Source organism: Amblyomma americanum, chromosome 5 (assembly GCF_052857255.1).
Source record: "Amblyomma americanum isolate KBUSLIRL-KWMA chromosome 5, ASM5285725v1, whole genome shotgun sequence".
NCBI classification, from domain to species: Eukaryota; Metazoa; Arthropoda; class Arachnida; order Ixodida; family Ixodidae; genus Amblyomma; species Amblyomma americanum.
Genome location: NC_135501.1, coordinates 177573068 through 177599342, shown reverse-complemented (window position 1 = coordinate 177599342; position 26275 = coordinate 177573068). Strand labels below are relative to the sequence as shown.

The 26275-nt window shown below is 44.8% G+C and overlaps 3 long non-coding RNA genes across 3 annotated transcripts in view; 2 read left to right on the top strand and 1 right to left on the bottom strand.

The window, feature by feature from the left end:
* LOC144135346 (uncharacterized) overlaps positions 1 to 26275 on the bottom strand; it is a 193802-nt gene that overhangs the window by 111062 nt on the left and 56465 nt on the right. The window lies entirely within an intron of this gene.
* Positions 4880 to 17296, top strand: LOC144135344 (uncharacterized). Its single transcript, XR_013315458.1, has 3 exons — positions 4880 to 5012; positions 10117 to 10143; positions 17265 to 17296. It is a non-coding gene; the product is annotated as an uncharacterized LOC144135344 (long non-coding RNA).
* On the top strand, positions 22449 to 24069 carry LOC144135343 (uncharacterized). The gene is made up of 3 exons (XR_013315457.1): positions 22449 to 22550; positions 23247 to 23282; positions 23904 to 24069. It is a non-coding gene; the product is annotated as an uncharacterized LOC144135343 (long non-coding RNA).

Below are 26275 nucleotides of genomic sequence, written 5' to 3'. Positions count from 1 at the left end.
AAAGAGGTGCCCCTAGTGGAGGTCTCCGGAATAATTTAGACCACCTGGGGATCTTTAACGTGCACTGACATCGCACAGTACACGGGAGCCTTAGCGTTTTGCCTCCATACTAACGCAGCCGCCGCGGTCGGGTTCGAACCCGAGAACTCCGGATCTGTAGCCGAGCGCCCTAGATCATCAGTGTTTTGGTGTCAGATAAAAAAGGTCGACGAACAACATTAGCATGGTATGTACCGTTAAGCCTGAGGCCATCATGATCACCATGATGGGGCTGAACATTACACAAGAAGCTATTCGAATGTAGAAACGGTTTAAAGCAAGAAGTATACGCCTAAACCTTTTTCCTGCAACATATGTCATTCCTGAAAGAACTTATTATATCGCCAAATGTAAGAAGCAAATTCAACAACGTAATTAGCGAATGTGTTTTGTACCGGGAACTTTACAATACCACCCTCCTCCTCCGCCCCCAAAGCTAGGCTCTGTTCTCTTCACCCCAGGCAGTTCGTGTTAGAGGCGTACGGTAGTGAGGCTCTAATTGATTGTTCCGATGATTGGCAATTATGAGACCGCTCCACTCCGTCCTTGTTTTAATTTTACGTAGATCTAAACCCTCCTTTGTAATGTCAAGGATGAAATATTAATAACGCGTTCGCAAGAAACCACACTGCAATCCCAAAAAGCGGCAAGCATTCGTCCTCCTATATCACCCACAAAATAACTGTCCGCCACTGCGGCAGCAGGCGACAGCGAATAAAGAGTTTCGAATTTAACGCAACCTTTTTGTGTCTTAGTGAGCGTGACACACGTATCTTTTACACTAGACGGCATTTAGTGCCATATTTTATCGAAAGTGCGTTAATAATATCATAGTCAGTAATAATGAAGAAAATACGAAAGTACTAAGCTCAAAAGTGCTGATCAATTTAATAGAGCGGTAGGTAGGGAGGCATAGCAGCGCGAGGACACCGCTTTACAGGCTGATTACTGCCGTTCATATTAAGATGAAGCATCATAGGAACTTAACGCATGTAAAGCATTAAGCTTCAATTTTCGTTTTTTTCAATACTAGGTCATGGCTATTTCGTAGCAATGAATCGCTGAATAGCTGACGCGGAAACTCACGCGATTATTGTGCGCAAATGGTAGACATGAAGGCCCATGCCCATCGCAGGGCATGTGCTTATCGCTTACCTATATGTCCCACTGCACCAGGGGTGGTATGAGGACTGCCAGCAGTCTATGCATATAAAGTAGAAAATGACCAATCTCACATATATGGGCATTACCCAGTTAAAGCTATCGCGTCTTTCCTTTAAGACGGGGCTTGAGTTCGATTTCGCCGATCTTTCTCTGAAGCCTGCTTGACCTTGGAAACCGAGAGTCGAATCGAAACCGAAGCGCTGGCGCCCCTGTTTAACATTTGGCCTACGCACGATAAATTGTCCGCCATTTTACATCCGTGCAAACAATGCTAATTTCCAAAGTTTTGGAATTTTCGGCACTATTGGCTTAATAATAATAATACTAATAAAAAAAATAATAATAATAATTGGTTTTTAAGAAAGGAAATGGCGCAGTATCTGTCTCATATATCGTTGGACACCTGAACCACGCTATAAGGGAAGGGATAAAGCAGGGAGTGAAAGAAGAAAGGAAGTGAGAGGTGCCGTAGTGGAGAATTCCGGAATAATTTCGACCACCTGGGGATCTTTAACGTGCACTGATATCGCACAGCACACGGGCGCCTTAGCGTTTTGCCTTCATAAAAACGCAGCCGCCGCGATTGGGTACGAACCCTGAAATTCCGCGTATGCGTCTTTTCTCCTACCTTCCTAAAAGCCGGAATATGGATTGCACTAATATTAAATCTGGTACAATTCAAGTATGAAAACGAACATAATTATAGGGTAGCAGGAGTAATAGACAACAACAAAAAAGAAATTTATTACCTCCACCCAAACCGCTGAATTCCTGCGATTCTATTTCGTCGTCTGTACAATTGTTCTTAATACGTTTAACGTATGAAATGCACCCCAGTCGAGCCAACATTCAGATATGGTCTTAATAATCAAACACCCTTAGGGTTGAAATTAGGTGAGAGCCGGATGTAACATGGCCTTGGGGCAAAGAAGTCAAGGAAGGGACGGAAAGTTGTCCGACAAGGCAACTGAAATGCAACTTTCTTGAAACGCAACATTCCGACCTGGTTTGAAAGGTGACAGAAACACATGAAAATTGTGCACGGTATGCAACCAAGCTACAGTATGACAGTCGCACACACTTGGCGACGGACCTTGCATATTGGCTACTCTTGCTGTATTCTCTGAAATAAGGACAGTCTATTGGACACACGCGTTGTGTAGTTTTGCTGCCTCGTCGAAGCCAATACGCATTTGAAAGTGAATTGCACTATTTGATATTTTATTTTGATTTCATGGTGATTCTTTGCCAGAAGCAGCTCTTAGTTTTAATGTTCATTGTATACTTTTCACAAAATGACGCCCACTCCCGCAAAGCTTACTACTGGATAGGAGGTAGAAGTTCCGCTAAGCGTTGCCGTAGCCTTGCTGCCTTAAATTTGGAAAATGTTGTTCGCAAATCTACTCAGAGAGTGAGGTCCATTCACTTCGTTGTCCTCTCCATGATGCGATTCCTCATAATCCCTTTATTCCTGCTCCCTGAGTGAACTTGGGGGATATCTGGAAAGAAAATAATATTTGAAAATCGGCGTTCTCCGAGCATTACGCCGTCTGTTAAGAAGCAAAACCACTGCAGAAGAAATTTGCCTCCATTGCCAGTATTTGGTACGAATGAACTAAAATACTAATATTTTTATGCATCTAAGATATGGGCCTTAATGCAGGTAATAGAGAACATGCAGCCCATCGAAAATTTTAGTTGGGAAAAGAAAAAACCATAAAAATTTCACCGAGATTTTTCGTCTCACACCAAGCACCTCTCTGCCGAAATGTAAACATGGCCAGCGGGAGTTGTACCTAAACATGCGCCTCTGACTGAGTCCCTGATACCAGGCGCTCATGAGCGACTTGAAGATCGTGAGCACAAATAAGGCATGAGCTCTAAATGAGCTCACATAAGATCATTGTCATGAGCTCATAAAAGATTATGAGATCACAAGATGATGAGCTCAAATAAGGCCCCTCCGGGTGTCACATATATTAAGGAGCCTAAATTAAATTTTAAAGGAAAGAGGTGCGAAGAAGACGAAGTGTATTAACCGAAGAATAAAGAAGAGGAAGAAGAAGCATTCGTTGAGGTGGAGAGAGATGATTGGTGCAGAAGCAATAGGTGAGGTGGAGAGAGATGTTTGGTGGAGAAGAGAAGAAGACGACGACAAGGCTTACGTGGAATAACACCGAGGCTATAAAAGGGCGAGTGAGAGAGAGGCACGGGGGGGGGGGGGGGATTAGCAGAGAAGCGGAGGCTCCGGCGGGTCAGGGACACTTTGGCTGGATGAGAGTGACGCCGGCTACTGCTCGGTGAGCTCGCGTTCTACGGCATCGCATCGTGGACTTCCTGCCGTGCCTGATCCCGTTCCGGGGAGTCAACGGAGGACGCTACCAACTGCTACGGCCAGGGGTGTCTCCAGCGGTGTTGCCACCCATCCGGGTGGTGCCCCCAACGCCAACACCGGCATCACCTCCACGGGCGCTTGGACCGGGAGCTTGTCGGACGCCGCCAGCAACGCCAGCCAAAGCACGCCGAACGCCGCCTCGACGCCGGATACTGGATCTATACAACACCGCGGCCGCACCGAACCAACCGTGAGCACGAACGCCGACCATGAATAATAGAACGCTAGAAGTAGACGCTGGTAGCAGTGTGCCCGGGTCGTGTGTATTTATAGTCTTTGTGCTTTGTGTTAGTTATGTTAGATTTGTGTTCTAGTGTTTGCGTCACGTAGGGTGTATTAAATGTGCGTTTGTGTGGGTACACCCGTCGCCTAGTCCATTCTTTCGGTCCGAGAGTTCTCCGGAGAGATCCGTGACACCGAGAGCGTATTTTCGGACGAATACTATTGAAACACGTCCTATTTCTGTTATCTCCTACAGCCTTTTACTTCAAGACTAATAGCCAGCACGTTACCAGTGCATTCGCCACCTGAGGTACAGAAGGCTCCAGAAATCATTAGCTGTAAGAATTCAGTAAAGTGACTGCTCTAGTGGAGCGGTGGTCCCGGGTTCGAACCCCTGACCAGGACGAATTGTTCTATAACTACGAAGTTCCTGAGAAATCTGTATGGCTTTCTTTTGTAGCCGTATGGCTGCACTTGGGTAGATGCGAATGAGTAATTACTCTTTATTAAAAAAAGCAAATGAATGACTTAAAATTTATATGTTTGAAACAGGTCTGGTATACTAGAACGCTGTTGCTCCCGGAGACACAAGTTCATGGGCACTTCCATAAAGAAACGAAAAAAAAGCCGGTGAATGTTATGCTCTAGCACATGACATCTGAATTGCTACTGCCTTACTCGGAATAGAGGAAACAAATCGTGAAGTAAGACATTAAACTGGGTGTTATAAAATTATTAACCGAAAATTTTAGCGCCTAACTGTGACTGCAATTTTTGCCTTTAATTTTTTGACAAATATGGTTATCTGTGCAGGGTTTCGGGAGGAAAACCTCCAATTTATTCATCTCTGAGCCGCACCTTCGGAAGCTTTTCAAGCTGACGCGTTTTGAGCTAATGCAAATTTAGTAGATCATTAGTCAATTTATTCAAATAGCGGGTACATGCTCATGGAGAAGCACAATTTAAAAGCTATCAGTGACTGCATAATTGAACCTACTTAAAAATACTACGTCAGCTTAGGAAATAAATTTACAAATGAAACGTTAGGTACTCTCGCAGATATAAGTGGCGCCGGAAGACACCGTGAACTTTGTGGTTTCATCGCTACACCGCATACTAGCGTTGGTGAAAATGCGCATTGCCATCTTTGCGTTCGTTTTCTGGGGCTTGGTCGCGCTGGCGCTCGCCCAAGGTAAGCGTTCCTTCGTTAATTGAAGCAAAGAGAAATATGTCGCGGACTGTCGCATGCATATTTTAGGCCGTAAGAAATGCACAACCATAGAGCTAAGACTAAGCTATCTAGATCATTGGAATAATACTTTTGTTATTTATGTACCTATCATCTAGCTGAAAAGCCAGACGTGTGGGACTGAAGAAGGGAAACTGCATGGCAGCTGTAGCCAGGTTGAAGGAGATAGTTTACCTTAATCAAACCAGAAACTTCTCGCGCCCTTCAAGTACACAAAGATAATCCAGGCCACGAGAACCTGCCTAGTCAATAAAGATATGGGGTGTAGGAAAGAGTAAGATGCAAGAGGGTTCGAATTTAAGTTGTCAATTAATATTACGAGGATGCGTACCCAAAATGGCGGGCTAAATTTTCTAAACTTTTCAAGGTCTTTCTCAAGTTACATTGATTTGAATATAAAAATTTAATTGTGATGAAACTATCAGAAACATTTTGCGCAATTGCAGATAAAATGGCTTATTTTGGCTGTTATTTGCTCCTTAGAAGGCTGCTACTACACTTTATTTTCTCACTGATTAATTGATTTGAGCTTGCAGAATGTATTATTGTGAAATTCCTTTTTTATAGGGAAGAGAAACACCCTTTCTCACTCGGAGGTATTTCTTATTGTGTAAATAATTTCTTATTGTGTAAATGTTTTGTGTACATTACTTCTCCCCCTATCCTCTCTTCCTGTCCCATCACCTCTTTCATTTCATTTCTCCATTCTGTCTGCTTACCTTTATTTCCGCCGCCCCAGCTCAGGTGCTTCAGTATCGATGGCAGATGCCGGGACTAGCAAAAATCTTTTCCTTTCTTTTTATTATTATTTTAATAAATAGAACCACTTACTACTACTGTTTCTAGCTAATTCATTTTTTGACTCATTGAATAAACGAATGAATAATATTGTGTGCTGCACCGGGTATACTGTATTACAGGATGGTATATGTACAGCAACGAATTATGTAGCATGCGATGCCGTTCTAGGTCTCAGTGCTCTTCGGTAGCGTCGTATCTACGTGGCGATCAAATATACCAGTATTACCATACCGAGAAGTTCTGTACGAAGGAATTTTTCAGCGGTAAACAGTTATGAAGGCAAATTTTCGGATATTGCAAAATAGCACTGTAACAATCAATTGATTCACGTTTCTCTTGTGAATTTTTTGAACTTGAATTTTGTGCTATTAATGTTTTGATATCGTCAAAGCGTTCTCTATTGGTTTCATATATAGCAGACTTAACTGGTTAATGCGAGCGATGGAAAAACTTTTAGATATTTTGCTACGTGTCTCAGGAATGAACTATTACTTTCAATACTTCCATAACAGTAACTTTCAATGCTACAATATTGAAACTTTTTGTCCAAGAATGCTGGACATGGCTAAGCCTGGCCGACGTTCAAGTGCAGAATAACTATAATAATAATTGGTTTTGGGGGAAAGGAAATTGCGCAATATCTGTCCCATATACCGTTGGACACCTGAACCACGCCGTAAGGGAAGGAATAGAGGAGGGAGTGAAAGACGAAACGAAGAAAGAGGTGCCGTAGTGGAGGACTCCAGAATAATTTCCACCACCTGGGGATCTTTACTGTGCACTGGCGTTGCACAGCACACGGGGGCCTTAGCGTTTTGCCTCCATAAAAACCCAGCCGCCGCGGTCGGGTTCGAACCCGGGAACTCCGGATCAGTAGCCGATCGCCCTAACCACTGAGCCGCTGCGGCGGGTTTAAAGTGCAGAGAGAATCTTAAAATCTTCGCATTTTATGTAGAGAATATTGTGGTGTCGGTATCTTCTGTACAAATCGGCCCAATTTGTTTTTCTTGTCAACAGAAGAATTTTTAGATGGCACATGTAAACAGGAAAGATTCCCACGTTGAGGAACTCAATGAGCGCGCTAACTACGACGGTACGCGAAAAATAGGCTGAAGAATTAAGCCTATTCTTGAATATTGAAGAATGGGCACAATTTGCCCGTCCTAATCAATAGAGAAGACAACTCTGACGGGAAAGCAATGTGGCAATACTGAAACCAAAAGCGAAAAATTTGATTTGATTTGCGGTGTTTAACGTCCCAAAGCGACTCAGGCCATAAGGGCGCCGCAGTGAAGGTCTCCGGAAATTTCGACCACGTGGGTTTCTTTAACGTGCACTGACATCGCACAGCAGACGGGCCTCAAGAATTTCGCCTCCATCGAAATTCGACCGCCGCGGCCGGGATCGAGCCCGCGTCTTTCGGGTCAGCAGCCGAGCGCCATAACCACTGAGCCACCGCGGCGGTTTAAAGAGTGAGAAATTGACCACAGCTTTGTCAGCGATGATAACCATAAAAATTACGGAAAATAAAATTATATTAGGAGGATTTGTACAGCTTATGGACTGATTTTAAACAGATTGCCTTCTGCAGTAGCAACGGAAGTAGGGCAAATTTAAACCATATGCTCATAACACAGCCACAGCATTTTTGACCAAAAAAACAAGGGTGGTTACTGTAGAGCGAGTAGAATTAGACTTTTCAACTAAAATTGATAAGTCTATCACAGAAATATTTGCTGGAATAGAAAATAAATTGGAAAGGTAAAAAAAATCTAGTGCAACACAAGAAAAGAGTGCTAAGATAGTGGAACGTGGAAGTTAAAAAGGCGACAGAACTTTGGGGCGTTGAAATGTTCATTCGGCGAAATTTTCATTTTGTGGGGAAATTTTCTCTCTTGCATTGGTCCAAAAGGAAAAAAAAATCAGAAGGTGTTTTAATCAACTCTATTAACACTGATTGAAGCCTAAAAGTCGATTATTAAAGACTTTCTCTTAACACGAAGCCATATCTGAAGATAGTGGCCAGCTTTTTTCAAGAGACTCTCCTGCTTAAAATGCCAGCAAAAAAAAAGAAGAAATAAGTAACACAGAAGCATGTGATGACAACAGTTTGGCAATACCTGCACTCTAACACCTATTTACGACGAACAGCGAAGATTAATGAAGAATACTATAAACCAACGCTGGGGAAATTGTAGGAATTTTCCGAACTGCTGCGGGAGAAAAATCGGGAGCATTAGGTCGGGAAATTGTCGGTTAAGATTCGGCACATCACTGTCCCAACCTCTCACCATCTTTCCCTGATAAATTTTTAGTGTCAATCAATCAATCAATCAATCAATCAATCAATCAATCAATCAATCAATCAATCAATCTGCAGCGAACCATGACGGCCGCGCCTGATGCCGCCTAGGCAGATCACTGACGAAGCGCCAATGAATGACGAAGCGCCGCCGCTCTGCACGAGACTGCTTCGGTTGGACTGGCCGCATTCTCCGCTGCCCGCCCTTCTGCCCGCACCTCGACCAAGTGAAAAGGGGTTTGTGCACAAATAGAACAAGGGAAGGAGTTCACGGCGGGCGACACAAAACGGCGAGAAGAACGGTGGCCAGCGCAGAAGACGGCCAGTCCAACGGAAGCAATCTCGTGCAACGCGGCGGCGCTTCGTCATTCATCGGCACTTGGTCTTTACCGGCGCTTCGTCAGTGATCTACCTAGGCGGCACCAGGCGCGGCCGTCATGGTTCGCTACAAATCAGTCAATCAATCGATCAATCAATCAATCAATCAGTCAATCAGTCAACGAACCAACCGGCCGACCAACCGAGCAACCAATCAAGCAACCAGTAAACCAAGTAATCGATCAAGCACGAAGTGAGGATGGGTACATGCACCGACAATGGAAGTAGCCTTCCCAGAAGCTTGCACACGTAAAATCAAGGAGGAGACGGGTAATTGGAGGATGGAGGCTAGGAAAAAGAACAAAGACGGCTAGAGGAAATTTAAGAATCGTCATAACTGCATCGGTAAGAACAGAAAAGGCGTACAAGCTTCAATACAGGGAGGGATTTGTAGCAATTTAAAGAAGGGCGCGGCTTGTACTAAACACAGTACAGTGTTCCTCGAGAAATTTTAAGTAAATGCAGGGCACTATCTAAGCTGACAGATGATAAAATGCTGAATATGGGAGATGAAGAGTAAAGCTTGTTGGAAGACAGCCTACTTGCACCTAAATGTAACAAAGTAATTGTTTGTGCAATTTAATCTTATAGCGATTAACTCCTGGTATCTCACCACAGAGATAAAGCAAACAAATGCGACAAAAAAACTGCTTCTTCGGGAAGCACGGTTGGTGTCGCCGGCGGGTGTCGTCGACTGTTGGAACGTTAGGGTGCGTCGTTGGCGTGAATTCAGTTGGCTTAAGATCAACCAGGCCAAAGTCACTGTCACTGCAGGGGCCTATGTTCAATGCTATGCATGCAAAAGAAGTTCACGGGACCAGTGCAATTCTGGCGGAACTGTGTCCTGAGTCAGAACATCCTACAGAGAATGGCCTATGCTGGAGGAGAATTTTTTTTTTTAAAAAAGCTGGTGCGATGGCTAAATTTTTTTTTTTCGCGTTCGTCTGGTTCTCATAGCTTCTGAAGGTTTTACGTGTATACAAAATTCGGCATACTGTGCCCATGTCCTCGCGGACTCCACATTAGAACGTGTTTTGTAGCATGGTAAAAACATTCTTCCATAGGTGGCTGCATAAAGCAGGCTACTATGCATTCCTGTGTCGTAGTTACAGCTCCCAGCCTTCACTTACAGTGACTCGCACTTTGCAAATGCAGTTTTAACATATGTCTGATTGAAGCATACAGTTTTCTTTTTTTAACCAGACCGCTGTTTTTAATGATTAAAAGAACTGCGGTTTATTCGACGACGCAGAAAGCATTGCTTGCGCTCACATATTTCTTGGTGAGCAGTATTTCCTATAGTACTGCTGATCGTCTCGCATTCTGGCAACGCAGTCCAGATAAGAGATACCGTAATAATGTTGTTCTCAGTGTTCAGGGTGGTATCAAATGTGACCAGATTTGATGAAGTGTTAATTCGAGATTTCAGGTGGAAAATGCAGGCATCGAAATCCGTGCACCACTTCACGCAGTCACTTTTGACTTTCCACGTTGAGATACAAGAGCAGGATTTTCTTCAGCGGAGGCGAGTGAGATGAATGCTCAGACTGTCTCTTTATTTTGCAGTCTTTCCGCGTGGATACCCAGGCCCAGGTGAGCACTGACCATGCATGATAAATTACTTCACAGCGATAGCTATTCTTTGCTCCTTCCTGAGTTGAAAACCGTCAGCGTCGGCGTCAATGTCGGCGTCCGCGTGAAGCCCTCCAATGTAAGGAAAACTATGAATACGAAGGGCCAGCCACGCTTCTTAGTCGTTGCTTGTCGCTTACGCACGGGTCTCTGGCCTAAGCTGTCTGCACCCGTCAGTGGTTCGTGCCAGATCTATTTTAGCTCCTCCGTGTGCTTGAGCTCTTTCCACCATCACTAAGTTGCCTCTTTAATAGAATAACGTCTGTAGGGATTTATGGCGAATTTCAAACGGCGATCCCGCGCGTTTTTTTTTTTTTTTTTGCTCCGGGAAACCGAACAGCGTGTTTCAATGGGCGATTTTTATTCTTACCCTGAGCCCTGAATGGCTGCAACCGTTCGGTCCTTGGGCTTCCTAGACATCTTCATCCTCCGTTTATTCGGAGACGTGTTTGGGACCACTGTTCAGAATTTGCCATTAGCTCCTCTTAGCTCCTTCTTCAGTTCTAGCGCCGTGGGCGTCAACGCTGTTCGCAGCGTAGACATGGTCGTCGCGCCAAGATGATGCCCGCCAGTGACTGAACGGCGTGTTTGTGTGTTTTCACGAAGCGCCGACGGGGACGGATTGTTCGCCGAAATTGTCATCCCGCTAGGCCCCTGTTGCGGCCAGTTGCGTCATTGTATGCATGCTCAGAAAGTCGACGAGACTGCGGAAGAGGCATGGCGCACAAGGGAACGCAAGTTGCAGAAGATCACTCGAGCAATAAAAGGAAGCCTGTTTGCTCTCACACCAGAGCGAACGCTAAGTACTTTCATTGCGCACTCCCAACCGGCATGTTGATTATTTTACTACAGCATCATCGCAGCTTGACATGGTTGGGTGGTGTCCAGTGAGTGCATAAAAGGCTTGAAATTAACCTGCATCACGAAATAAAACTAACTTTTAAAAGAAGAGAATATGATCATGAGAGGTTTGCTTTGGTACAAGGCTCTTACACAATTAGCGGTAGGCCTGCATCATCAATTATTTCCTGATTAATCTGTACGCAACATAAAAACTCACACTTTTGGAGGCACATCAGTTCCCAAATCTGCCCTAGCGTTGTCTGACCTGTTCACTTTTCTAATTATGTGTGACCGGGACCGCCTACCTGCTCAAATATCTCTACCATCCCTCTGACATTTTTTCAGATATTTTAGTAAAGAAGATCTTCAAGTGATTGCTGAATTATTGCTTTGTATTTCCGAGTGTACAGTGATGAGCAGCCTTGTCTAGAGCGCGCCGAAGGTGCTCTGCGGAGTAAGTCAGCGCCATCTAAACATAGACTCTGCGTTTAAGCTATGCGTCCCTTGCGCATGCGTGGCCAAAATAAAGCGGTGCCTGCTAGTGGGTTCCGGGCCTCATTTCCTCTCAGTGCTTGCGCTTCGCGCCGCCAGGGCCGCGCTGAATATTATGTAACAGCGGCCGCAAAAGGAACACTTTTCTCGCGACAGACAGAAAGACAGAAAAACTTTATTCAGCAAGTGAGTTTTAGACCCGGCTGGGTCCCTGGGCCTCTCGCGAATCGCGATGCGGCTAGGCGAGCAAGTGCGAGTGATATCGGGGGATCGCTCGCTTCAATATCAAATGAGAGCGAATGATCGCGTGTTTCAAACACGCACCAGCCTGAGATTGCGAGAAAGGGGCTTAGTTGGTTGTTCTTTGATAATAATAATAATAATTGGTTTTTGGGGAAAGGAAATGGCGCAGTATCTGTCCCGTATATCGTTGGACACCTGAACCGCGCCGTGAGGGAAGAAATAAAGGAGGGAGTAAAAGAAGAAAGGAAGAAAGAGGTGCCGTAGTGGAGGGCTCCGGAATAATTTCGACCACCTGTGTTGTTTGTTGTCCGTTTTTGTTTTGTCCGTAGTATATGGTTAGCGCGTTGTGACCACGCACCGTGCGTAATTGCAGGCCTATTGTTTGATTGCGTGTCTTTGCGCGGTGTTATCAGCTACAAGGGACACTGCATCTGGCTTCCGTACAGATGCAGAAATGCGCGTTCATCCGCTATCACCCGCGCTTGCGTTCCTGGCCGTCTCGTTACACTCGTGGAACACGGCGGCATGGCGACGCCCTGGCCACCATCACAGCGTCGTAAATGCAGGCAGCGCGGCCCTGGCGGCACAGAACGAACTCGCAAGGTGGAGGCTGGACAAGGAAGCGATGAGCAGGCATCCCTCTGTTTTTTCCGAGCATGCAAACGGGACGCATAACTATAACCCAGAGCCCAACGTTAGATGGCGCTCACTTGTTCCGCAGAGCCCCGTCGGCGCTCTCTAGACAGGGCTGCTCACCACTGTACTTTGTGCTGTATTTGTTGATTTAATAATAATAATAATTAGTTTTTTGGGGAAAGGAAATGGCGCAGTATCTGTCTCATATATCTTTGGACACCTGAACCGCGCCGTAAGGGAAAGGATAAAGGAGGGAGTGAAAGAAGAAAAGAAGAATAGGTGCCGTAGTGGAGGGCTCCGGAATAATTTAGACCACCTGGGGATCTTTAACGTGCACTGACATCGCACAGCACACGGGCGCCTTGGCGTTTTTCCTCCATAAAAACGCAGCCGCCGGGGTCGGGTTCGAACCCGGGAACTCCGGATCAGTAGTCGAGCGCCCTAACCACTTAGCCACCGCGGCGGGGCTTTGTTGATTTAGAAGTTTTCTTTATTTTAAAAGGAGTTTAGTATTTTGAAAATTTTTTCCAGCGTCTAGTTAGTTGCTTTTTGTGGATTTGGCCTTTTCTTTTTATCTTTATTTTCTTTGAACAGCAGAAGACTTTCTTTGTTGCTTATTACATATCATCTGTTCAATGTTATCTTTATTACTCGCATGTTTTTGGTGATGTCGCCATCTTCCGCCTCCCAAGCACATAATAAATAACCAGAGTGGTGATGTAGGTATTCTACAAATTAACAAATAAATATGTGATCAAGCAGCAATAAATAGTCTTAAGGTTTCGAACAGTTTTCAAAAAGGGAAGGGCATTAGTGTATGTAGCTGATTTCGCCTTGCCGAAATTTAGCACGAACGGGGAATTTCCTTGAGCAAAAGGGGAATAATCAAATGTTGACCATTTGCTTGGATTTGTAGGAGCACTTGGTCCAAACAGGAGGAAGAACTGAATACTGATGTTGTTTCATGAATTAATTTGGACCATTTATCATAAACTTCCGAGCGGTTGATTGTTTTTCAGTGGCGCCGTGTGCTGTGCGATGTCTGTGCACGTTAAAGATCCCCAGGTAGTCGAAATTATTCCGGAGCCCTCCGCTACGGCACCTCTTTCTTCCTTTCTTCTTTCACTACCTCCTTTATCAATTCTCTTACGGCGCGGTTCAGGTGTCCAACGATATATGAGACAGATAGTGCGCCATTTGCTTTCGCCAAAAACCAAATATTATTATTATGAAAGCGAAGGGTGTAGCTATCAGGACTTCCCTTTATTCCATCGGCTCTTCCTCTCCCTGCCAGTAAATTTCGGTGGTGAGCTAGCTACACACAGAAAAAAAGTGTTTTGAATGGCACTCTCGCACATTTTGCGGAACGTCAAGAAGTTTGAGCGCACCTTCGGATATCTCTCTCTGATAAGTTTAGTACTATTATCATGGACAAATTTTTCTCAGCAAGAAGTGGTAGCTACATTTCTTTCCTTGTCTGATTAATAAAAATATTAAAATATTTACCGTCCTTACAATAGCATTCGCTTCGAACATACTTTGCTCTGACACCCTTAATGCCAGTTAAGTGTGAGCAGAAACAGAAATAAAAAATTGGACAGGGCTATTTAGACTACTTATGTGCTGCCAAGGCGAAAGCATGAATTTTATGTCACACTCAAATCCACGGTGATATAACCTTAATGCACCCTAATCCCTTTGATCCAACTTAGTCCCATGTAATCCGCTCTTAATTAACTAACAGTATTCCTAAATAGCAACATTCTAACTTCACCGCGTAGTACCAAGTAGAGACCAGATTTGTTCAAGCTTTGAGATTACATTTCACGATGGAAGTTGTGGGGAGCGCATTTCGTGCACCAGTTTCCGGAGTTATCTTTTTCTCGTCGCGTACTAGACTAGCACTGTTTCTTTCGGCTAACGCGAGTATGGTAACTGAGGTAGCGCATCTGTGTTCCCTTAAATTGACTGGAAGCCAGAATGCACGCCATCTCCAAGGTGAGTGCGAACCATGTTAGATAATTTTTTAACAGCATCAAGAAGGAGTGATGCGTTTCACTGCGTTTGCTTGAAAAGTACACGAGGCTTGTAACACTTTATTGTTTCTTTCTGTTAAGGTGGAGATAGGGCAAATTGCTACGTACTCAGAAGCGGTTGTTTATTGTCTTGTGCATTCCGCTGTGCAAAATCGTTTTTAAATTGTTTTTTTTCTTATTAAGAGATTTTCAAAAAAGCCAATTTAAATACTAAATTTTCTCAGGGAAGATTTAGCTTTAAAAATGATGAGAGTAGCTGATGATGATATCGTTTTATGGTGCAAAGGAATCTATCGCCGAAAGACCCCATGACTCAAGGTTTTTTTATTTTGCTCAACGTAGGGTGAAAGACCCATTTCAAAAAGATTTCATCTTATAGAAGCCGAACACCAGGTAGGGGAAATCTAACCATTGTATCCCCGCTGGGTACCCGGCGGCACTGAGGATCGAACCCCGCCACCTCCCGCATGCAAAGAGGATGCTCAAATGACTTGGCCACCTGTGCGGTGTGCAGACCGTATAGAGTTCAATAAAACGTCAGCAACTCTGAAAAACCATAATCTGAAAGACCGCACGCTTTCGGAGAGTCCAGACTTCTCGATATATCGTTGGTTCTATCAACAGCAATAAATAGCTCCTCTTGCGGTACCAAACGCAACAATTCTTAAATGTCCAATGAAATTCCACTTGTCATATTATGCCAGTTGTTGCTGACCCAAGTCTTCACGACACTTCTCAGCTTCGTCTAAGGTTTTCGCGTTGAAAAGGCATGGAAACTTTCCCTGGTCATGTTCAGACGCTAGCGCAGGGTTTCCTTTGAGAAAACGAGTTATAAAAAATGCTTCTATTCTCTTAATTTAGCGGAGGAGGCATTGAAGGATTAACGTGCCCAAGTGAGTGGGGACCATTCTTAGTCAAAGAACACAACCACCATGTCCGATGATCAGTGAATCCCTGAAGTGGCATTTTTCACAGATCGTGTAGTGGCGCCGCACTTTTCAGAAGGAAACCTTACAGCAAACTCATACACGGCAAGCATTCTAAGTGGTGCTGTTAGCGACTTCACTGAGTTTCACATCCCCTTAAGCCAAGTCTACGGCTAGTGGTTTCCGCACGACGGGGAACCGGCGCCCTTCGCGTCGCGTGCAAGGGGCTGACTCGTCAGCAAATTCACCTGTCAGCGAATAGGGCGCGGTGCAGACATGTTATTGCCACCTAGAGCACCCAACCTAACTTCATTAGACTTTTTTGTTTGAGGTTACGTCAAGAACGAAGTCTACGCAACTGAACCCGAAGACGTGACCGACCTCAAAGAAAGAGTCACCGCGGCATGTGGGACTGCACTTTCTACGCAGATCGTGAAATCAGTGCTAAAGTTCATGAAGGAGAGATTAATGGCGCCCATGGCGGTTAAAGGCAAGCACTATGAGCATTGCTGATTAATAAAACTTACCCATCAATATACAACAGGGCAGAAATCATCAGTTGAGTTCTTTTGCAGTTATTTTCGATGAAAAATAATAAATCGCAAGCCAACAGCGGGCACACCGTTCCTTTCCTTACTGATCCAGAGCGGAAAGGGAAAATTTGCGCGTTGTCGCCGTGCTGTTTAACGCCACTGACGGCAGAAAACGTGCCGCAAAGTTCAATGCAAATGGTGAAATAGGATCGCGTGCTGCCCACTACGGCAGAAGTGACAATGCACGCATCTCTAACGCCTTTCTGCCGCACTTTCTGCTTCGGTGCCGCTTAAGTACCCAACCGCAAACGGGTGCCGTCACCTTTTTTGGACAGTCTTTTACGCAGTATTGTGGGTGAGATTTCCGACGCACTCTGAGCGTGCAGTTTCCAGATCGGATTCGAGAAGGCTCAAAATTCAGTCGTGAATAACTCTGTACCTGTTGCACTTAGGCATGCGCTGCAAATTATATTAATGTTGGATCATTAGAGTCTTCGAAACTGTAATTGCAATAGGAGGCATAAAGTGAAGAGTTAAAAAGATAACGAAATTCCGCTAAATAATTAAATAACTCTGACCACTATGTCCATATCTTGTGTGCGCCGAGCCAGATGCACATTCAGTGAAGGCCGCATTCACGATACTTTGAGGGTCTTCTTTTCAAAAATCTGTGAACAGTTTAAAATTAGCTGTGGTTTAACTATTCCTGAACCTGGTTAGAGAGCGAGGGATGGGGTGCATCGAGAGAGTAGACCCCGCTGTTTGGTGCCTGTAACGTTAAGTGCACTCCGCACATTAATGGGTGACCGCGAGAGGTTGGTCATCTAATGAACGCTTCCGCCTATTCTACCGCCCTCTACCGGCGAATCCAAACGTCAAAGGTGAAGTGGGGTGACAGCATGGTGGACCACATATGGTAAGGCCTACAGCCACACTTGGCCTCTGGCTCACTTGAAGGTCAACCGGCAACGCACGGCGAAATCGGCCTTACCTAGCGTAGGGAAGCTCTCGCTTAAAAAAAAAAAAACACCCAGTGTACATACCTTGGCGGATTGCCCACCACCCATTGGGCAGGTGAGCAGCCTGCCCAAAACCGACTTATCGTTCGGAAAGGCCAAACTTCTCAATATATGGATGCTTCCATGAACAGCAGTAAATTGCTCAGCCCGCGATACCGAACAGAACGAGTGTTAAATGTCCACCGAAATGGCACTGCTCGCCACGTGCAAGTCTTCACGATACTTTCCAACTTTGTGTGCGCTGCTCACTTGAGAGGGTGTTCAAACTTTCTCTTCACATGTGCATACACTAGCGTAAGATTTCCTTCAGCGAAGACCACTTAAATGGAAGCTGTCTCTATTTTCTTAATTTAGCCGGACGCCCCGGAGTATTTCAGCGACCAGGTGAGTAAGGACCATTCTTAGTCCAATTTGTTTTTCTTCGACAGCTGTAAATCAGTAGTTCCTTGGGTTTCGTTTCCTTGTAGTAAATTTACTCGACGTAACCGGTCGGTGGTGACCCTGGGAAGGAGAAAGGTATGATGAGAACGGAGGAGGAAGGGGGGGGGGGGGCGCAACCGAATTGTAATTGCCACAAGAACCGCCCCAACAGGGGTTACGATAGCGGAAGAATGCATAACTTTACGGAAGACATGCGGAGGGTGGCTATTATGGAAAGAGAAGGAGAAGGGATGCAATGTAAAGCAGAGAGCAAAACGATAGCGGCCGAATGCACAAACGGAGGGTGGTTATCACGCGGACCATGTAGAGGTTGGGTACTGCTGATTATTTGGGGGTATGGCTAGAGAGAAGGAATGCGTAACTGGAGGGTGGTAACCATGGAAACCATGTGGAGGGTGGGTAAATTGAAAAACAATTATTAAGTCTAACCTTACCGGCTTAGCGCATTATTCAGCGAAAGTTGATTGACATTAGCGGATGAATGGTCGGGGGTGGCAGGCCTATTTTGAAATTTCACAGGCCACTCCCGGTTGGCCATATCCCCGGCCCGATTGGACGTCTGTAGACTCACGTGCATACTCCGGCTTCTTCCGCTTGCGGTCTTCGTTTCGATTGCCTCCACACACTCTTATCAGACTCAAGGGCACGCTTCCACGAAGCAAGTAGTCTAGTTCCCGTGTTGTCTTATTCGAAGCGTAAACTCTCCGCTTGTTTTGCGTAAAGGCAAGGGGCATAACTAGCTAGCTCACTAGTTCAGTGAACACACCAGTCACTCTTCAAGGAGGCGGTGGTTTCCGCCTTAAAATTGAGGCAGTTATGCGCCTTTCCTTTTCTCAAAACTAACAAATGTTTAGACTCCGCTGGCTTACAGGAAAGGAAAGGCGTATAACTCGCTGCCTGAGTGAGTGGACGTTTCATTTGCGCTTTGAGGTACATGGCAGTGGTGTCCACCTACGAAATCGCGTAACGCGTTACACTGCTGTCAACGTGACCCGTAAATCGTTTCTACTAAATGGCTTTTACAAAGCTGCTACAGCTTTCGGTGCTACGGTGCTAAACAGAGAGGTTACCTTCAGAGTGGGAGGATACTGTGAGATCCCGTAAATTGCTTCTACTAAACGGCTTTTGTAGCGATAGCTACACTACACCACCTTTTCGACCCTTCAGTGTGCACCACTTGAGCTCCTTGGCGGCGCCGTTGGTCACGTGGGTTGATAATGTGTTGCGGCCGTCAGTCACGTGGTTGGTCACGTGGTGCGGAGCAGCTGCTGTTGCCGGCGGCGCGGCGCGCAACAGCTGCAACAGCTGTGCGCATGTGCCGTGTCAAGCGGGACGAAGATGAAGAAGGAACGCCCAGCGAAACGGAGCGGCGAAAGACTGACTTTGCAGTTCGACTGGGCGAGTTCCACTCGGCCAGCTGTAGCTATCGCGTCACTCCAGGTTTAACCAGAGCTTAACCACAGCCATTTTTTACAAAGCTATTGCAGCTTTCGGTGTTAAAGAGAAGGGTTATCTTCAAAGGGGGAGGGTATTGTGTGATCGGAGGTATGCGCAATCTAAGGGTAATTGCCACAAGAGCCACACGAAGAGTGCTTACCGAGAAACAGAGCTGTTCGAGAGCGGAGGAGTGCGAACCCAGAGGGTTGTTACTGTCGGAATGGGCGGAGCACAGTTAACATAGTAATGCAGCATGACAAGTGTGGAGGACTACGTAACCAGGAGGTGGTTACCACTGCCATTATATGAAACCATGCTTAAAGAGTAATCTACAGCAGAGCGGAGTGTTGCATCCTCTGCTCGTCCGAAGAAACAGATCACAGGAGCAGAAGGCACACACTTTATTAACCTATATGATCAGTAAAGCAAGCCCACAACGAGGTTTAAACGGCCTTTGTGCAAGGTGTTTGCCAAAGACTTTGCTCTGTTTTTAATAAGTCTTTTCTCAAAGTCTGCCTTCAAATTTATTTGTCATTTTAATAATACAAGCGAAAAAATGGTTACAATCTTTATAATCGCATATTTTGAAACATTTCTTCCATTGAAGCCTTTATTATCTGCCACTGTCTTACACCCGTTCCCTAGAAAGCACTAGGCGTCTTATCCGAAACAGGAACAAAGAAGTGTCTTCATTTACACCAACGTTTTAATTAGATATGACAGCGTGGTAAAACAAACACGGAGAAAAACAATATTTCGAAGTGGCAAGTGAGGCAGCGCACTACGTGCACCAATAATTCTCGACTAAAGCGTTTTTGAGCTGGAAGCCATTTATGAACGCAATTTTTTTCATATATTGTAAGATTTCACTATAACAATCAATATATTCACAAATCATCCGATAGCTGTCTTTCATTTTTTTCTATTGACGTTTTTGCTATCTTGAAAACGGATCCAATTGGTTTTCTATGGCAGTCTTAACAGTTCGATGCGATCGATATATACAATTTATAAGATTGACTTTACTACATATCAGAAGAAGGGTCATTACCTTCAATATTGCCACAACAGTATCCTACAATTTTCAAATTTCAAAATTTTTGCCCGAGAATGTTGGACATGACTGTCGCGTTAAGACAGTTGTCGTGGATGTTTTTCGAGAAGTTGAAAAAAACCTCTGTTTGTTCTCTTAAACCAACAGGAGTCCAAGTCGTAAACCGTTTTGCAAGTGAGTGCTGATCTTGATCAATACGTTTTTTGAATAGTTTTGCGGGGATGGGGTGGGCGCAGCAGGCAAAGGACAGGGTTAATTGGAGAGGTACGGGAGAGGTCTTTGCCCTGCTGTGGCCGTAGTCAGGCTGATGATGATGAAAATTTTTGTGCTAACATTGCTGTCGTATATTCGCTGCACTGAGCAACTTTCTGATGAAGAGAATTTAAAACTGTACGCGATAAAAGAGAACCCGAAAAGAAAGCACTAAAATATACAAGGACATGACCATGGCGGTGCACGGTTGTGTGTTTTAAGGCTTGGTTTTATAACAACAGCTTACCTGTTTGGGCGGAAGGTCAGAGGACTGACCTGCATGGCACCTGCAACGCCCTACTGTCCCCTTCATCATCCAGCTGAGCGCCTCTATGGCGCAGCTACCGCAGCACCGCTGCTGCGTCTTCATCGGACGCTCCGTAGGAGAACCAGACTGCAGGTTGTTTCTGCAATTAAGCGCAGTTTTCTATGTCCTGCAACTTCAGCGATAAGTATCATGTGATCATGTTAGTCGCATAATGGTCTGTCGTCTCTCCATCTCAATTCTGCACGTGCTGCCTTAATAGACGTCGAATCTTTTTTTTTTTTCACCTTTGCTTAGCGAGCGACGCAGGCTCTGCGTTCAAATCCTCGAATCGCAGAACCGTATTTTTCACGTGCATATTCGGCATAGTTTTCCACAAAATGGACTCGAAGTAAAGTCTGGTAGCAGGAGGGCAGATTCTAGGCTTCTGGGGTCTCGTTGTCAAGGCATCATTCACAACTAAAAGGGATCAATAGAGAGCGGCACGAAATAGCCGTATCTCAGGATCCCCGTAAATTTTTCATGGAAAGAAATTGCTGCACGTGATTTGAGACGGGGTACAGTGCAGAGTACTTTATAAGAAACCTCGATTTCTAACGCCACCTAGAGCATAAAGCGCCAATTGAGGCTTGTGTTAACTTGACCGGGCGATATCGTAAGAAAGCATTAACTTTAAACGCAACCTTTAGAGTTGTAACGCCGGCGAGTCAGGGGAGCTCTGAATAAAGCACCGGTGAAGTTGCAAGGCGACATCTCGTGAGAAGGGAGGCAGGGTGATGCTTGAGCCACTATCGTTTCACAAATATTCCGTACCTTGTTATCGGACGTAAAACGATCGCTGATACGAACAATCGGGAAGTTAGTGCCGCGGGACCAACTTTAGTGCCTTGAGGAAGGCAGAAGCCCTTTCAAAGCGTTACAAGTTTAGCCAAACAAAGCATGTCGCTTCTTCAGAGCTTCACGGAAGGATCCATAATGAGAACGCTTACCGGTATTGATTTATGTGATCTTCATGCAAGTGCACAGTCAAGAAGCGGGCCGGCGGTTGCTGAGCCCGAAGCTCATTAGAGATGCTTCCCAAAGCCGACACCTTCATTGCACCAGAGCGCAGGAAGCGAAGGCAAAATTCAATCTGAAGAGCAGACGGAGAGTCAAGAAGCAGAAGAGGCCTTTCAAAAAGAAAAGTTCAGAAGCAAAATCGTCCTTAGTGTAGATAAATCTCTAAGAGTTGCGCGAAAAAGGTGAGACAGAATGCATTACATTCGCAATGTAATGAACGTAAGGAAAAGCCGCCAAGACTGAGCACTCGCCGTAAGCGCAAAGCGTAACAGAAAAGGAAAGTAGAACTGCACCGCAGAAAACAAAATTCGCGCAGATAATGCAAGAGCGTCGAGCCAAAGGTAATCAGTGCTCATGTGCGGCCAAGCACTTTCGCACGCTTTGTTTAGCTTTGCATGAACCTCAATTTGGCGCACGAAGAAAACGAGCATGTTTCACTAATAAACCGCAGTGTGGAGACAGGGTCTAAGAAATGCTGCGTGGACAGCACACGGGCGCCTTAGCGTTTTGCCTCCATAAAAATGCAGCCGCCGCGGTCGGGTTCGAACCCGGGGACTCCAGATCAGTAGCCCAGCGCCCTAACCACTGAGCCCCCGCAGCGGGTGCAGAAAATCGTATGTCACTTTTTTGTTTCTGTTGGCTGCGGGCATATATTATTTCCAAGTCCTTATTTGCGGCAAGTAGACGGCACCTGTTCCAGAAAATCGTATGCCACTTTTTGCTGCTGTTGGATTCCGGCATGTGTTATTAATAACGCAAATGATAACGCATCTTTATTTCTGCCACCGTCCACCTTCACTAGAACTGCGGTGCGGAAGGTAGACGACCGAGAGGCGGAAATCTATTCATTGTGGCGAACCTAGAGCGCACTGAGGAAGGTTTTATTGTAGTATAGAGACAGATATGTATAATAATACGCGCTCTTAATGGACATCAGGTAGAGTGAAACCGTAAGAGTAGTTTTCAGAAAGGGAAGGGTGAGCATTAGATTTTCGTGCCCCAGATTACGTGCTTGCTTCTGCCTGCCTTGCTTAGACGCTAAAGCAGACTTCCTTCAGAGAACTCAAGTAAGCTAAATGTTCTGTATGCTTGTTTAAATTTCCAGCTCCAACACGTCGTCCCCACCGCATCAGTGAGTACTATCCACGATTTATGAGTTAATTAGAGCATTTCATTTTAGGTGTGTTGAGAATCTGCGGTTTCAAACGAGGGGTATAAGGGGCATAAATACACCCTCATATGCACAAATAGAACCTATTCTTCGAAACAGAAGGGTGTTACAGCGATTGGAATACTTCAGTTGTATTTTCCGCAGTCTGACAAGCAATTTTGCTACAAGATTTAGTACACTCCAGCACGAAAGCAATCGGAATGGCACTCCTGTACATTTGGGCGCTTAATGAGAACTAAATTGGTTGTTAGATGATTTTTTTTACGCACCTTTCAGGTTTTTTTTTTTAAAGGGAAGTCTCTTTATAAGGAAAGGTGTCCTTCAGCAGCTGACCTAAATTTATTTAAAACATGTGGAAGTTTCTTTTATTCTAAAAATCACACTTTCTTCATGAATGTTGTTCTCTAATGGCTTCATCTGTGGTTTCTGGCTTGCACAAGTAGCCTGAAACAGTGCTCGTCTTTTTCCAAACGCACAAACAAGCACCCCTTCATATCCATTTCCTTCGCCTTCACTAAAATGGCAATGGAAATTGGCCGTAGCCGGATACCGCATTTGTGGTTGCCTTCATTTGGTGGAGACAGAGTAGTAGGACACTGACAGAGAAAATATTTCAGAGTCTAAGTAAGGTACAATTCTCCTTACTATTTGTTACAGTCAGAGGAAGGATGGACATGGATTAAGACGGTACTGGTAAGTGAGCACCATGTTTTTTTTAGGTTTATGTGCCTGCAGCAAAAAGGCCAGAAGTGTGCGTTGCTTTAAAATGATTGCTTCTGAAAGAAATAAGTCAAGAATAAAACATTTTCTGAAATTATTTGTAACTATGAACAGTTTGTTTGTTCTGGTGTACTTCTGGTTCCCTCAGGCTGGCAGCATAATTTGTGCCGTGATTGTACGGCACTGAGCACCAATGCGTTACTAACGGTGGCTTCCAAAATTGATGGCAAGTTATTGAGGGAAAACTCGGACTCATGTCGTTCATTGTGGTAGACGTCAGGAATTTGAATTTTAACAAAAAACTGCATGTTATATTAACCGTACAAAAGTTACTGTGCACTTCAACAGTAAAAAGATATAGCCACCTATGAACAATACCCCAGCGCCGGAAGAGCATTTGTGCGTAGAATTAGTGCATCAGGGAGCTCGCAGCATGACTAAAGGTGGCGTTGTTGGCCTGTGATAAATATGAACAGGAGTCAAACGGAGATGAATAAGACGTTAAAAAGTTTGCTGACTGCATGTCACCAGCAAGAATGCAACTGCTACAGCATGCAGCTGCGCCGCAATAAGCTTTCTTTTTTCGCTTTCCAGAAGGAACGACCTACTAGTGGTTATGGTAATTATCAAAGAAGACCAGCAAACAAATTAATTATCAGAATGACCACTCTGGAATTGTGGGATTTTGAATTTTGTACTCGGGACTATTAGAAAACTTGAAACACGTGCGGAAGCAAGACATAAAAATAAAAGCATTTCTTTTCCGGAATTTGGTGCTTTGGTTGATTTCGATCGTAGATATTATGAACTATGACAATAATATGCAGCGTCATATGAAGTTGGCACGAACTAGGTAAGTACACTGCGGTGGCGCGCATGAGAACCAATTACCGCAAAGTGAATTTAACCCGCGGATCGGTCGGTCAGGTGAAAGTTACGACAACCCTTAAAGTACCAGGGCAGGTAATTTGGATGGACATTACTAATTTCACTGCAATGAACAGAAAACCCAACATCAATGATAGCCATTTTTTGCGCACTTGTGTCTCTGCTTTGCCGTTCGTGTTTGGTGCCGTAAAATAAAATGACAAGTATGCGACAACTGTTTAAAATGGCCGCTTTTGCTTAGGCCTCGCCTCAAGGGGAACTCTCTTCATCAAAACAGCCGCCTTGGGCTTTTTGGTTCTTCGTCCGGCAATTCACAGTGAAGGACGCAGACCAGGATACGAGAAGATAACATGACAAACGCTGAAAGTCTCTCATCGTTTCCTCGTCTCGGATCCTCGTCTGCGTCATGCGCTGGTAACGTCACGAGAGTCTCCACGTAGGTGGCTCATTCGACCAAGCGTAGAAATTACAAAATCTGATTGTTTTTAAAGAGGGACATCAACCATGTGACCGTAGGGCAGTTGTGATTATCCACAGTGACATTGAAACGTGACTACAATGGAAATGTTTTTGTTTATTAAGCGAATGTTTCCGAAACTTTGTGCGTTCTTATTATCAACATAGAGTGCTAGAGAGGCTGCAGCTTCATTTCTTGAAGGGAACAGTGGAAGCCTAGCATATTGGGGGGTAGGAGGTGGTAATCTTTCACGTAGGTGTGGAGGCAATTAAAGCTAACATGCTTCTTTAGTTTTCTCATGCATGAGTGAGACAGATAGGCCCAGGTTTTCAATGTCTAGTTCTCTCCCCGGTTTAACAATGAAAGCAACCTTGGCATGTTTTCATGCCATATTGTCTGCCTTTCCGCCCAACATTCATTTATGCAAGCTGGTTGCGCCGTGATGCATATGTCGTCTAAGTTTCGGAGCGACTTCTTGGTGACACCGTCCGCTCCGGGTGCGGAGTTGGTGCGAATATTCACTGATTATAAAATAACCATCAGATTATGGAATAACCTCCCAGACAACATCGCCTTACTGTCTAATCATGATACCTTCCATCACCAACTCATTGCACATTTCACTGAAGCCATCTTAACATGCTGATGCAATCTCTTTTACGTTTTCTGTTACGCATTTCGTTCACTTTTTCTCTCTTTATTGTATTTCTGTTTCCAAATTTTGTTGACACTAGTAAAGGCGCCATGTGGTTTTTATTTTATTTTTTTGTGTGATGAACCTTGGGTCCCTTTTTTGGATTTATTTTGGCGTTTCTATGTCAATTTTACTTTTACTTATCATGCGTTCCTATTTCTGTGTTCCTGTGTCAACTGTTCTGTATTATATTGAGGTGTTTGAAATCTTTACTGGTCATGTATAGTGCCTTGTTTCCTTGTTTTTGTTTGTCCCCTTTTAAATTTGGTCTTGATGGTCTGTCGCCGCTCTTACACAATGACCTACGGGCCTGTAAGGTACTTCAAATAAATAAATAAATATCAGACGTCCGGACTTTGGCGTGTTCGGGATCGGCAGGTCCCGTATACGCCGGGAGGGTGGTCGGTGATGGGAGCGGAGGTATCGCGTTTTTAGGTCTCGTAGGAAGTCTCCGTCGGTGCCCGGATATTTGTGCATTACTGTGGCTAGGCTGTCTAGTTGGTTAGCTTTGAAGTTAACTGAGTCTATAAGGCACCGTGGCAAGTACCAGGCGCGGACAAGGCCTAACCGTCCTTGAATGTTATCGGAAAACACCCGTTATTGCTGCTGAGCTAGCTTGAGAGCCTACTCCTCAATGCGTTCATCGAGCTGCGCAATTTTTCGTTTCAGGGTGCGAATTCAAATGAATATGATTAAGACGTAAAAAGGTTACACTACTTACTGATACCCCAAAAAAGCAATTGTGACAGGGAAGAGAATTTCATAAGCATTCTTTTTTATGTTTTCCAGAAAGATCCAGAAACTACATGTGACGATAAGACTCGAAGTCCAAAAACGTTCATTGAAGATTCGAATCAATACTCTGGGCTTTTGGGACTATGGACATGTGAACGATTTTCAAATTGTAATGGCAGGGCAGGAAAATAA